General features: G+C 44.8%; 1 long non-coding RNA gene across 2 annotated transcripts in view; it reads left to right on the forward strand.

Annotated features, from left to right (window-relative positions):
* Positions 1-19: 19 nt before the first annotated feature.
* The window catches only part of LOC148138774 (uncharacterized), a 38071-nt gene continuing 22713 nt past the window's right edge, over positions 20-15377 (forward strand). The window contains exons 1-2 of one of the 2 annotated variants that reach the window (XR_015753779.1): positions 20-132; positions 11111-11250. This is a non-coding gene — a long non-coding RNA (uncharacterized LOC148138774). Of the gene's footprint in view, positions 133-3721; positions 3771-11110; positions 11251-15377 lie in introns of those variants that run through there. The other variant, XR_015753778.1, reaches the window with a different exon arrangement.

Consider the following 15377-nt stretch of genomic DNA (forward strand, 5'->3'; position numbering starts at 1 on the left):
AATTTAATTATATCCTTCCTATAACAGCACAACCAGAACTGGACAGAGTATTCCAGAAGAGGCCTTTCCAACGACCTGTACATCCTCAACATAACGTCCCAACTCCTGTACTCAAAGGTCTGAACAATGAAGGTAAGTGTGCTAAGCACCTTAACCACCCTGTCTACATGTGACGCAAACTTCAAAGACGTGAACCCCTCGGTCTCTTTGTTCCCATACCACTACTCAAGGCCGTACTTTTATTGAGTGTAAGTACTACCCTTGTTTGTATTGTCAGGATGTTATATTTTATTCCAATCCAAAAAAAAAATTGAGTATAAAGGCAGTAGGAGTATAATTAAGAGGGAAATCAGGAGGCAAAAAAGGGATGTGAGATAGCTTTGGAAAATAGGGTTAAGGATAATCCAAAGGGCTTTTGTAAATACATGAGGAGCAAAAGGCTAACGAGGGAGAAAATAGAGACCCTCAAAGATCAGCAAGGCAGCCATTGTGTGGAGTTGCAGGCGATGGGCGAGATAGGAAACAAGTATTTTGCATTAGTGTTTACTGTGAAGAAGTACATGGGAGATATAGAATGTGGGGAAATAAATGGTGACATCTTGGAAAATGTCCATATTACAGAGGAGGAGAAGGTGCTCAATGAGTGGCAAATGAGCTGGTGCAAGGGAAAAGGATTCACATTTTGTGGATCGTTGTGATCTCCTCTGGAGTAGAGTTGACCTGCATAAGAAGGATGGATTGTACCTGAATTGGAAGGTGTCTAATGTCTAGACAGGGAGACTTGCTGGTGATACTCGAGAGGCATTAAACCAGTGAGGGAGTGGGTGTAAACCCAAGAAGATAGTGAGGAAAGAGATATGTCTGAGGCTGGTACAGTTCAGAAGTCAAATAGTCAAGGCAGGCAAGGGCAAGGCACAGAATGAGGTCTGACTGAGTAGTTGAACTGCATTTACTTCAATAGAAGAGGCCTGACAGGGAAGGCAGAGGAGCTCAGGGTATGGTTTTGAACATGGCACTGGGATATTATAGCAATTACAGAGGCTTCACTCAGGGATGGATAGAACTGGCAGCTTAATGTTCCAGGGTATAGATGCTGTAGGAAGAATAGAAAGGGGGACAAGAGAGGAGGGGGAGTGGCATTTTTGATTCGGGATAGCATTATGTTTTTGCTTAGGGAGGATATTCCTGGGAATACGCCCAGTGAAGTTATTTAGATGGAACTGGGAAATAAGAAAGGGATAATCACCTTATTGGAGTTTTCTGCATGGATTTCGTCCGGGTGCTCTGGTTTCCACCCACAGTCCAAAGATGTGTAGTTTGAGTGGATTATCCAGGCTGAATTGTCCACAGTGTTCAGGGATGTGTAGGTTGGGTGGATTATCCAGACTGAATTTCCCACAGTGTTCAGGGATCTGCAGGTTGGGTGGATTATCCAGGCTGAATTGACCACAGTGTTCAGGGATGTCTAGGTTGGGTGGATTATCCAGGCTGAATTGCCCACAGTATTCAGGGATGTATAGGTTGGGTGGATTATCCAGACTGAATTGCCCATAATGTTCAGGGATGTGTAGGTTGGCTGGCCCTGGGAAATGCAATGTTATAGGAGGAGGTTAGGAGGCTTTCCAGATCAGTATTAATATGATGGGCTGAATGACCTGCTTCCATACTGTTGGGAGTCTCTGATAATTCTATTAGTTTTAAAATAGTTACAGAAAATAATATACCAGATCTAAACGTTAAGGTTCTGAATTGGACAAAGACCAATTTTGATGGCACAAGGCAAGAACTTTCATCTGGCCCCTCAAGCCTGCTCTGTCATTCAATTAGGTCAGGCCTAAGCTTCTCATGGCCTCAGCTCCACTTTCCTGATTTCTCACCATAACTCTTAATTCCTTTCCTGTTCACAAATCTACATTTTGCCTTAAAGGCATTCAAGTTGATAACGTCAAATGCTGCACTCGGCAGGGAATTCCACAGATTCCACAGATTCCTTTAGCTGAAGAAGCGTCTCTTGAGCTCAGTTCCAAATCTGCTCCCCCTTATTTTGAGGTAATGCTCTGTAGTTTGACCCACCCACAGTGGAAATAGCCTCCCTGCTTCTGTCTTATCTACTCCCTTCATGATTTTATTGTTTCCTATCCAACCTCCCATTCTTCTAAATTACAATGACTATAGAACCAGTTTTCTCAATCTCTCCACATGCACCAATCCTCTCAACTCCTGATTCAAACTAGTGAACCTCCTCTGTACTCCCTCCACTGCCAATACATCCTTCCTGAAGTAAGGAGACCAAACCTGTACACAGTACTCCAGGTGTGGCCTCACCAGCACCCTGTACAGCTGAAGCATCACCATCCCTCTAGCAAGGAAGGACAATATTGCCTTCACTGCCTTAATTACCTGCTGCACCTGCAAACCAACTTCCTGTGATTCATGCACAAGGACACCCAGCTCCCTCTGTACAGCAGCATGGTGCACATTTTCACCATTTCATCATCCAGTTTGCTGTTAGTCCGACCAAAATGGATGACCTCACAGATCCCAACATTGAACTCCATCTGCCAGATCCTTACCCACTCACTTAACCTATCTGTATCCCTGTGCAGACTGACAGTGGCCTCTGCAGTCATTGCTTTACCTCATCTTTGTATCAAATGTGAACTCTGACACTGTACACTTGGTCCTCAACTCCAAAACATTTGTGTAAATTGCAAACAGTTGCAGTGCCAACACTAATCCAAACTCACATTTATCCCCATTCTTTATTTTTTGTTGGTTAACTGATCCTGTATCAATGATAATTACCCACAATGCCATGCATCTTTACCTTATACAGCAGCCTTTTGTGTGGCAACTTATCGAATGCCTACTGGAAATCCAGATACACCACATCCACCGAGTCCCCCTTGTCCAACGCACTCGTCGGATCAAGCAATTCTAGTAAACGCGTTAAACGTGACCTGCTGTTCATGAATCCATGCTGTGTCTGCTCAATGAGACAGTTTCTACCCAGATATCTCACCAGTACTTCCTTGAGAGGTTCAAGCATTTTCTCCACTACTGAAGTTAAGCTAACGGATCCTTTTTGAAAAATAGTGGCACCACATTCGCAGCTTCTAGTCTGTCAAAACCAGACATCCAACAAATTTTAGTGAATTATCACGAGGTCTATTTGTTATTCTCTTCTCCCCCCCCCCCCCCCCCCCCCCCCCCAAGTGCTGGCAAATGGGAATAGATTAGGTTTGGATACCTGGTTTCCCCCATGGATGAGTTATACCGAAGGGTCTGTGTCGGTGCTATTCATCTCTATGACTGTGGGATCATAACAGCTTACACTGTTCTGCTTCATCTCTGGGCTTCCTCATGACCACTTGTCAATATCTAGCTTCCTCAATCTAGAACAATAGGTGTATTATTGGTCTGTTTAGTATATTTTACTATTACTTTTACAGACATTTTTGTAAGTTAATTTTTCAGCCCCAGCCCCTGACCATGTGCTGCTTATTCATTTTTTTCTGGAAAATCTTTGACAGTCAAGAATTCTTTTTTCCAATAAGCAAGTGCATTTTCCTTCCATTTCTAACAATCAAATTCTGCACCATTTACATTCCCTGTAATCCGTTTTGCACTCCCTGAAAATCAACTGTGTTTCTCCTTCCACAGATACCAGTGATTAATGCCAAAGCCCTGTTGCTTGTGGAGAGGGTGATGTTTGACTTTCTTGTACAGCTGCAGTTTGTGTGGTGAAGGTGCTCCCACAATGTGGTTGGGTAAGAGACATTACAGATTATTCATTCAGCAACAGTGATGATTTGAAGGTAATGTCCAAATCAACAACAGTTTGTAGTTTTATTATCCTGCTTATACTTTCACAAAAATATTATTGGGAACTTTAGACATAAGGCCAGAGACTGATGATATTAGGTCAGGTGACCAAAGCATTGCAAAATGAGCAGGTTTTGAGGAATGTTTTAAAGGGGGAAAGCAGACCTGTGAGATTTTAGCTGCGAATTTCAGACCTTGTTGCTTTGGCAACTGTAAAAGCAGCCACACAGGTGAAGTAATGAATTAGCAGGTCATTGAGACTCTTGAACAGAATGGGTTGTCGAGGTCTCAAAGGGTGTGAGATGCAGCGAGCTAGGGATGATCACAACCAGGAATTAAATCAAGGGTGAGAGTTTTAAACTGAGGGATGTGGCAGGTGAGACTAGATTTTGTTGGGATATCTGGTCGGCATGGCGGGTTGGATTGAAGGATCTGTTTCCATGCTGTACATCTCTGTGGCTCTATGTTGTTGATTATGAATAGGAGCCTTTTGATGGATCAACACGTTTTGGTACGAGGGAGCACTTGGGCAGCAGAGATTTAGTTTTTCTTGAGATTACAGTGAGGTTGAATGTGGGAAACTGGCCAGGAGTATGAAGTCTGGAGATAACACAAGATGGATGAAAGTGTATGAGCTGAGACAAGGGTGGAATCAGCTAGAGTAAGTGGTCTTGTAGTGGGACTGCGCAGTCACCCTTACCTCACCTCTGGGATTCAGCTGGTTGTCAGGTGGTGAATCAGGGCGGTAACACAATCGGGAGCTGAGTTGTCCTGGTGGAGCCTAAAGTGGGTGTCACTCAGCTGGCTGTTGCTGAGCAGCTGCTGCTTGGTAGCCCTGATAATGACATTTTCCATCACTTTACTGCTGATCGAGTATGGAATGAGAGAGGGAAATTGCCTGGTTTGGATTGCCCTGTGTTTTTGTGTTGAACATCCCTGGGCAATGTTCCACATTGTCGGTAGATGCCAGTGCTGGAGTGGTACTTGGCTTGGTGGGTGGCAAGTTCTGGAGCACAAGCCATCAGTATTATTGCCAGAATATTGGCAGGGCCTGTAGCCTTTGCACTACTTTACCATTTCTTGATGCTAATCAAACTCAACCGAATTGGCTTAAAACTCACATCTGTGATGTTAGAAACCACTGGAGAAGGCTAAGATGGATCATCCCACTTTTCACTTCTGTCTGAAGATTGCTGCAAATGCTGTCATCTTGTCTGGTGCATAGGTGTGCAAGGCCCCTCCATCAGTAAGGGTGGGGATATCTGTGATGTTTCCTCTAGTGAGTTGTTTAATTATCCATCACCGTTCACAACTGGGTGTGGCAGATCTGCAGAGCTCCGATCTGTTCCATTGGATGTAGGATCACTTAGCTGTGTTGCTTGCTGCTGATGCTGTTTGATATGCAGGTAGTTCTGTTTGATAGCTTCACCAGGTTGGCACTTCAGTTTTAAGTCTGCCTGGTGCTGCTCATGGTATGCCCTCCTTTACTGTCCATTGTGGTGGGTGAGAGCAGGATTTACAAACCCATGAGATTACAGATTGTGCTGGAGTACAGTTCTGCTGCTGTTGATATCCCACAGTGCCTCAGATACCCAGTTTGAGATCCTACATCTCTTCGAAGTCTGTCCCATTTAGAACGGTGTTAGTGTCACTGAACACGATGGAGGTTTTTCTCAACTTTAAGGCAAGACTTTGTCTCCAAAAGGAATGTGTGATGGTCGCTGTCATGGCCAGAAGTATCTGCAGCTGGTCAATTCATAACCATGAGATCAAGTATGTTTTACACTCTTGTTGGTTCCCTCACCACCCGCTGCAGACTCAGTTGAGCAGCTCTGTCCTTTAGGACCTGGCCAGCTCAGTCAGTAATTCTGTTGCAGAGCTAGTCTCGATTGTGAACATTGAAATCCTGTACCCAGAGTAAGTTTGACACCATTTTATTGCCTGAGTGCTTCCTCCAAATGTTGTTCAACATGAAGGAGAAGTGATCCATCAGCCGTGGGAGGACGGGACGTGGTAATCAGCAGGAGCCATGAGACTTCCTGGTCTCCGGAGCCAATGCTGAGTACTCCCAGGGCAAATCCTCCCTGTCTGTACACCACTGTGTCACCACCTCTGCCTGGTCTGTTCTGCCGGTGGGACAGGACATATCCTGAGATTTCAGGAGAAAGTGAATACTGCAGATGCTGGAGATCAGAGTCAAGAATTTGGTGCTGGAAAAGCACAGCAGGTCAGGCTGATGAAGGGCTGAATCTCGAAACGTCGATTCTCCTTCTCCTCGGATGCTGCCTGACCTATTGTGCTCTTCCATCACCACAATCTCAATATCTTGGGATGGTGATGATGCTGTCTGGTCATTGTCTGTAAAGGTTGATTTCATAAATATGAATATGTAAGGCTGTTCCTTGATTGGTCTGTGAGACAGCTCTGCAGACTTTGGCACCAAAATCCAGATGTTAGTCTGGAGGACGTTGCACCATCGAGAGGCTGATTCTGTGGTTGTATTTTCTGGTGCCTTCTTAAATGCCGAGTGGTCCATCCAGTTTCATTCCTTTGCTGAGACTTTGCTGTGATTAATACAGTGAGTAGCTTGCTGGGCCACTGTCAGGTTGGCAGGACTTTTTCTGCCATTGACAATGATTCCATGGAGATCAGGAGATTCCTATTTCCAGTTATTTTTTCTTGAATTCAGATTCCACCAACTGACAAGATGGGATTCGAACCAGGACTTCAGTCGTTTGTTTTAATATTTTGGATAAAATTTAAATACATTAGGTTTGTTCACTCACTTTAAATATCACTTACTCAGGTTTTGTTTCTTTGTGAAACACTGTCCATCATCCTGTCTCCTCCATCCACAAGAGTTTGGAGCGCTTGGAGTTTCTCTGTTACTAAGACTGAGACAATCCGATCTGCTGCTTCCCTCCATGGAATGCAGGGAGACAAAGCCATTACAAAACTGCCTTGAAGAAAGGAGACAGAGGATGATGGCGAGTTGCTTTGCGGACTGGAGGCCTGTGAGCAGCAATGTGCTGCAAGGATGGATATTGGGCCCTTAAATAAATGACTTGGATGTGAATATGAGGTATGGTCAGTAGGTTTACAGAAGACACCAAAATTGGAGGTGTAATGGACAGTGAAGGAGGTTAGTTCAGAATACAATAGGATCTGGATCAGATGGGCCATTGGAGGAAGGAATGGCAAACGGAGTTCAATTTAGATAAATGCGAGCTGTTGTATTTTGGAAAGGCAAATCAGGGCAGAACTTGTACACTTAATGGTAAAATCCTGGGGAACGTTGCTGAACAAAGGGACCTTTGAGTGCAGGTTCCTGGTTCCTTGAAAGTGTAGGCACAAGTAGGCGGGGTAGTGAATGCAGCATTTAGTACGCACCCTGTTATTAGTCAATGCATTGAATGCAGCTGTTGTAACGTCATATTGTAGCTGTACAGGGCGCTGATTACAGCTCTTCTGCAATTCTGTTTTCAGTTCCAATCTTCCTGTTCTTGGAATAATGTTGAGAAACTTGAAAGCGTTCAGAAAATATTTGCAAGGACTTTGCCAGGATTGGATGGTTTGAGCTATTGGGAAAGGCTGAATAGGCGGGGACTATTTTCCCTGGAGAGTTGCAGGCTGAGAGGTGATCTTACATAATCATGAAGGGCATGGATAAGGTGAGCAGTCAGGGACTTTCTCCCAAGTTCGGTGGGTCCAGAACTAGAGGGTACAGACTTAAGGTGAGAGGGAAAAGATTTAAAAGGGATCTAAGGGGCATCTTATTCATGTTGAGGGCATTACAAGTATGGAATGAACTGCCAGAGGAAAGGGTGGAGGCTAGTACAATTGCAGCATTTAAAAGGCATCTGATTGGGTACATGAAGAGGAAGGTTTTAGAGGGATAAGGGTGAACCGCTGGCAAATGGGACTCCATTAACACTCTCCGTTATTGGTCAATGCATTGAATACAGAAGCTGGGACGTCATACTGTGGCTGAACAGGACGTTGATTAAGCCACTTCTGGAATTCAGTTTGAATTTCCCTGTTCTGGCAAGGATGTTGTGAAACGTGAAAAGGTTCGGACAAGATTTACAAAAACGTTGCCAGGATTGGAGGATTTGGGCTACAGGGAGAGGCCGAATAGGCTGGGGTTAATTTCCCTGGAGAGTCCAATACTGAGAGGTGACTTAATGGAGATTTATAAATTCACAAGGGGCGTGGATAAGGTGAGCAGCCGGGGTTCTTTTTCCTCAGGTTAGGTGGGTCCAAAACTAGAGCACATGGTTAAGAGGGCAACGATTTAAAAGGAATCTAAGGGCAATGTTTTCAAGCGAGTGTGGTGTGTGTATGGAATGAGCTGCCAGATGAAGTAGTGGAGGCTGACAAAATCACAACATTTAAAAGGCATCCGATTGGGTACGTGAACAGTAAGGGTTTGATGGATACAGGCCAATAGCTGGAAAATGGGACTCCAGTAGTTTAGGATTCCTAGTTGGCATGGATGAATTGGACCGAAGTTCTGTTTCTGTGCTGTACATGTCTATGACATTAATAAACTAAGATGTGTTCCTCTTTTGTGGAGAGCAAGCTGAAGCACAGATAATTGTCCTTGGAGCTGAGAAGGTGAAGCTGTGATTTTTGGCCTGGTGCAGATTTGGTTCCAAGATACTGAATTTGCGGAGAGAGAGGAATTGTTAACACTGTCACAACGTTTAGTAACTACTTTCAAGTAATTGGCAAATAATACAAAGTGAAAATGTGAATATTATTGTACTCAGTAAGTTCTGAGCATCTGGAACAGTCTGAATGACACAGATTCAGTAGGTATTCTGAAACAGACTTGGAATTTTAATTTTTATGGAAAGATTTGGGTGGATGTGGGCAAATAGGAGGGGAATTGGGACAGGTTTGCAGCATCTCCAGAGGGAGAGAGTATAGCCCCATTGGGCTGAATAGCCCCCAGGCCCTGTGCTCTGTGATACTGCCCCATTCACTGTGAATGGTGAAGCTCATCCCAGGGCAGAGAGAGGGATGAGCCCTCCACTCTCATCACAATGGGGCCCGGCTGATTGACCGCAGTTCCAGACCAATGGGAGGAGAGTCTGTGTGGTCCTACAGCCAATGAGATTGAATGAGGGGTGTGGCCAGCAAGATGACACATGTCCATGAGCTGTGCAGGTGTAGTGTCACTGTTTGGGGTTGGGAGAGACAGCAGAGACTGGGACAGAGGCTGTTGGACCTGAATTACAAACTCCCAGTAAATTAAAGCCAAAAGAACTGCGGAAGATGTAAATCAGAAACCACAACCAGGAGGTTCTGGAAAAGCTCAGCAGGTCTGGCAGCATCTGTGAAGAGCAATCAGAGTTAATATTTCAGATCCGGTGTCCCTTCCTCCGAACTGATACTGAGAGGAAAAAATATTGGTTTATATGCAGAAGGTAGGGTTTAGGGGAGGATGTAAGCAGTAAAGGAAAGGTGGGGATAGAGCGAGAAGAAGGGTTGGATAAAGGAGTCGATAACGATCTGGCTGGGGGAGGGCGACTAGCTGTTAATGGAGACTGTTAGTGGCTAACCTTAGGTAGTGTGTAATGACAGGCTGTGAGAACAAGGCCTGGTGTGTGGGGTCGGGGACTAGGACATGGGATTGCTAAACTATGGTTAGTCAGTAACTGTCTCTGTTGTAAGCTGTTCCCAACAGACATCACTCTATGATCAGAGCTGCAGATGGGCGGCATGGTGGCACAGTGGTTAGCCCTGCTGCCTCACAGTGCCAGAGACCCGGGTTCTACTCCCGCCTCAGGCAACTGTCTGTGTGGAGTTTGCACATTCTCCCCGTATCTGCGTGGGTTCTCTCCCACAGTCCAAAAATGTGCGGGTTAGGTGAATTGGCCATGCTAAATTGCCGTAGTGTTAGATGTAGGGGAATGGGTCTGTGTGGGTTGCTCTTTAGACGCTTTGTCTAAGTAATCTAATCTAAAAAAACCTCTTCAATATCCTTCCTAACCCCCTCTGAACTCCTCAATTATGTATCTTAAAGTTGTTCTCTTTAATCAACATTTCCAGCATTCGTGAAACACTTTAGGAGAATTGTCAGTGTGAGAGGCTCCATACAATGCAGGAAGTTGTTGTTAATGTTTGACATTGGGAGAAACAGGAATGAACCCTCTCTCTTATACCTGATGAACAGCAGCAAAAGCAGGACGCACTGAGCATGCTCCAGCCCACAATGGGCCTCTGGTGATTGATCTCAGCGCAGGACCAAAAAGATGATGGGGATGGGTCTGGAGGACCAGGCAGTGCCAGTTGGTCCTCCAACCAATCTGAGTGAATGAGGGGCGTGGCTATACTCAACCACGTGATAAGCCTCACTGGCAGTACAGTGCTGTTGGGACCAAGCAATTGGAAATGTGTGAAGGTGCAGGGCACGGTTAAGGAAAGACCTATTGACCAGGAAGGGAAGGAAATTTTAATGGAATGGGCTGAGACATTTTACAGAACTTAGTGCACATAGGAAAACACAAATTTGAAAATCCCAGGCCCGTGTTTGTGGCAAACCAGAAAATGGTGAAAGGTGTGAGTGATTACCGCCATCTTTATTGGGGGCAATGATCCACAGGATACGTGTGTGGCTGTCGACTTTGTGAGGGGCAAGCTGCAGGGGGACGCATGCACAGCCTTCCCTGGCAGGGAGTGATAGGGCAGGATTTACAGTGTCAGAGTCAGGATGTTTTCAATGTCAGAGTATGATGCTGGAAAAGCAAAGCAGGTCAGGCAGCAGCCGATCAGTGGGAAGGAAGATGGACATGTAGGCCAGTGCTGAGTTGGAAGGCTGGATCTGGGATAAGGTGGGGGGAGTGGAAATGAGGAAACTGGTGAAATCCACATTGACCCCATGTGGTTGGAGGATCTGAACACAGAAGATGAGGCGTTCTTCGTCCAGGCATCAGATGCCTGGCATTTGGCGGTGGAGGCAGCCCAAGGCCTGCATGTCCTTGGTGGAGCAGCAAGGGGAGTTACAGTATTTGGACACAGGGTGTTTGGCTTGTTTAGTGTTTTACAGTTCGTACACAGAGCTTTTGTAAGTTAATTTTCCTCTGCTGCCCAACCCCTGGCAATGTGCTGCTCTCTAAATGGACTAAATTTTCCACAGTATCTTTGCCAGTGAATAATTCTTTTTTTCAACAAGTGCATGTTCCTTCCATTTCTGACCATCAAATTCTGTAACATTTTCATTCCCTGTAATGCATTTAGCACTCCCTGAAATATCAACTATGTGTTTCTCTCTCCACAGACGCCAGTGATTAATGCTAAAGCCCCATTGCCTGTGGAGAGGGTGATGTTTGACTTCCTTGTACAGATGCAGTTCGTGTGGTGAAGATGCTCCCACAATGTTACAGATTATTCACTCAGCAACAGTGAAGAGCTGACAATGTGTGTGCAAATCAACAACAGTTTGTATTTTTATCATTTTTATAATTTCACAGAAATTGAGAATTTCTGACATAAGGTCACAGATGGGGATATTAGGTCAGGTGATCAAAAGTACTGCCAAATAAGCAGGTTTTCAGGAATACCTTAAAGGTGAAAGCAGGTCTGAGAGGGTCAGGATGCGAATTCCAGACTGTGTTGTCTTGACCATGTCGAAACAGCCAGACCGGTGAAGCAATGAATAAATGCATCTTTGGGAGTCTGAAAGAAAATGAGTTGTCGAGGTCTCACAGGTTGTGTGGTGCAGGGAGACAGGGATGTTCACAGCCAGGATTTACATCAAGGGAGAGAATTTTAAATTGTTGCTTGTAAATCGGAGCCTTTTGATGAATCAACAAGTTTTGGTACAAGTGAGCACTTGGGCAGTAGGGTTTTAGATATTCTTGAGATTATATGTAAGTTGAATGTGGGAGGCTGGCCAGGAGTGTGTTTGGATAACGAAGTCTGGAGATAACACAAGGATGGATGAATATTTCAGTAAATGAGCCAAGACTAGGGTGGAGTTTGGTGATGTCACTGATGGAGAAATAGCAGTTTTTGAGTCTGGCTCCTCCTCATCACTCCCCCTCACCAATTCACAAATATTGTTCCTTGCTCTGTCTGAATTTTCTGGTTATGTCCTTCTCTCCAATTCTGCTAAGAACGAATATTTGACCTCAAGGTTGTTGGAAAATCCTGCTCCATCTCCACTCTCCTTTTCCTTTCTGAATTCCTCATATGTGGTGTCCATCCAGGATCTATCTTTGTTCCCTCCTGTATCTCACCTATATACTGCCAGGAGGTGACATCGTATTGGTTTCACATGTACACTGATAATGCCCAGCTCTCTCTCCCCATCATCCCTCTCCATTGCTCCACTGTTACTCATTCGTCAAACTGCTTACCACATGCCTACAACTCAATTGGCTGCAATTTCCTCCAATGAAACACTGCAATGATTAAACCTATTTCAGTTGCTATTACAAATTCCTTTCCCTTACTGCTGAGCCCCTCCCTCTCACTGGTAAATGCCTGAGGCAGAACTACACTCTTCACAATATTGCTCTCATATTCTGACCCCAAGATGATCTTCTGAACAGACATCTACACAATCACAAACACCAGGAATTCCAATCTCTAAAATGTTGCTTTTCTCCACCTCACCCCAGCTCCATTGCTACTGAAACCCCTTACCCATGTCTGTGTTGCATTAAAGTTGACGAATCTAAAACAGAACCCTTGATTCTGCAACTGACCCAGAATCTGGTTCTAGGTTCCCTCATGATGGGACACATCCTCTCAGTATTTACCCTGTCATACTCCTTAATAAGCCGCTATGTTTCAATGAGATCCCCTCTCATTCTCCGCCAAATCCAATGAGTCGAGTCCCAACTTCTTCAGCCTTTTCTTAAAAGAGAGTCCCTGCAAACCAGGGATCATCCCAGTCAATCTTCTCTGAATGCCTCCGATGAAGTGATATATTTCCTTAAATAAAGGGACCAAAACTTCTCTCATTACCCCATATGTGGTCTCACTCGCAGTTTATAAAATGGCTCTCAGGTATCTACTCCAAACTCTTATACTGCAAATCCCTTCAAACAAGGAACAACGTTTCATCTCCCTTCCTGATGACCTGTTGTAACTGTGTGCTAGCTTTCTGTGTTTCCTGCACAATTACCCCTGGTCCCTTTGTGGTGCAGCTTTCTACAGTTTCCACCATTTAAATAGTCCTCTGTTCTTTTATTATCCCCTCCAAAATGAACAACTTCACATTATCCCAAGATATGTTCCATTTGCCAATTTGTTGTCCACTTCTCCAACGAATCCCTCTCTGTAAACAGTTAATAATCCTTTTGGAAGTTTACCGGGCAGTGGGAAGCATGCTGAGTTGCTGTCTTTTCAGAAAGACTCTTTGGAGTGACTCGGAGGATCTTGCTGCCCATTGGTCAGAATGGAGACAACTTGCCCATCAAGCTGCATGAGCCTTTTACTCCCCATGTCTTATTGATGAGGCACAGCAGCAGCATGGAAGGAAAGAAAAGGAAGCAAATCCTGCTCTCCGCATCTCACTGACTCTTGGAACATGAGGATAATGAAGCTGGAGGGACTCTGTCCCATGTGCCAAAGGTCTGCCCTGTTCAGTCACATGAAGTCCCAAGTTGGAAACTCAGAAACCCACATAGATTTCCCCTTGAACTGACTGCTGGTCTCCACAAGGGGTGATTTGCACAGTCATCCTGGACCAGGAGGAGGGGATGGTGTGAGTTTCTAACCTAACCTGACCTGACAGTGACGGATTTTATAAACTTGTATTAGAGGATACTACAGGTGGATATTCAGATGGGAATCTCAGTAACTGTAACGCCAAACTCTGATTGAATTACTCCATTCATCAGGACCTGGATATTTGCACTGTGTGTGAGTATTTTGTTCCAGCTCAATTCCATTTTCTGCATAAAAATTCTCCTTTGAATCAAACCATCCTGTCAATAGATCTCCCCAAAATCTTCGATATGTGTCCAGTAATCATTTTATGATGAGTTGATGAGTGTACGGTTTAACATCCAAATGTATATGTTTTGTCGACACTTATCTCTCAGCTCCCCTCAATTACCTTTCCTACAAGGAGAACAATCTGTTTTCCCAAACCCCTGATTCCCCAATGTCTGTTGTCTATAAGGCACACATCAGGATTGTGTTGGAACATTCTCCACTTGCCTGCATCAGTGCAACCCTCAACGATATTAAAGAAAGGGAACATCTTCCAGGACAAAGCACTGTGCCTGAGTGGTGTCCCAACCACCACTTTCAGCATTCCCTCTCCCCACCCCCGACGCACAGTGGCATCACTGTGTTAAAGGTAAAGGCAGCATTGTCCTACCAGACCATAGGGCTGCTCTCTTATTAGAGAGAGATGTCTGGTGGTGGTTTAACCTGAAGGTTACCACAGCCCAGGCAAGGAGAGAGGTTGGAAGGAGAGTCCATCTTTGTAGATGGATGTTCTTGATATGTATTAACAATACCCATGTCCCTGCAACTAAAATCCCCCATTCCTTGAACCATCCTGGGAACTTTCCTGTGCACCCTCTCAGGGACCCTGCCATCCTTCCCAATGTGTGAGCGATCTCTGGTTTGCACAGACCCAGCTGCTCTGTGTTCCTGTGGGTGATGTCGTCATCGAGCAACAGTTGCACTAAACCTCACTGTCTGTGAGGGTGGGAGACACACAAATCCCGAAAATATTTGAGATGTATTTAGTGTGTACTTGCGATGCCATGATATATGACACTTTCCCACAAGTACTGGAAAATAGATGAGGATAGTTCGGTGGTAGTTTTTTTTTTTCTCACATACCCGATGGACCACTAGAGCCTTTTTCTGTTCTGTAGACCGCTGAGATGTTTATTATAGGAATATGACAGGCTCCATTGGACATCAGGTCAGAAAAGGTGATACGAGAATAGATGACACGTGATTGGTCGATGTTTTTGGGAGGAAAGTGAGACGCAGAGGTTTAAGTGGAAATTCAGAAACTCAGCGCAGGAATTGGAAAGGGCCATCATGTGAGAAATAAACATTGGACATCCTGAAAGCTGGAAATAAAGAAAGGCACATATAGCAGAGCATTGAGAGACTGGAGGGGATTAGACATGGGGAGGATAATGAAGCTGGAGGAGATGCAAGTTGGAAAGGATTGTGAGGATGGTGTATTTTACAGAGATAGAGATATTTGTGATAGAGATTTTTGGATTTTGAGGCTGGAGAGGAATTATAGAGATGAGGAGGGTTTGTAAGGCTGGGTGAGGGGGCACTGGTAGGGAGAGATCCAAGCATAGAGGAATTTACAGAGGTAACGCGTCATAAAGTTTTACAGCATCGACACAGACCCTGTGGTCCAACCGGTCCGTGTCGACCATAAATTTGAACTGAACTAATCGCATCTGCCTCCACTTGGTCCAAGTCCATCCTAGCATTCCCTATAGATATTTGTCCAAATGTTTTTTTCCTATTAGAGTTCCATACCCCTACCCTTTTGCTCTACATTTACCTCTGACTAATTCACTCAACTCAATCATTCCTGAACACTATGG

The sequence above is a fragment of the Chiloscyllium plagiosum genome, unplaced genomic scaffold, assembly GCF_037043375.1.
Source record: "Chiloscyllium plagiosum isolate Xiang-an unplaced genomic scaffold, Cpla_swu_hap1 HiC_scaffold_39, whole genome shotgun sequence".
NCBI classification, from domain to species: Eukaryota; Metazoa; Chordata; class Chondrichthyes; order Orectolobiformes; family Hemiscylliidae; genus Chiloscyllium; species Chiloscyllium plagiosum.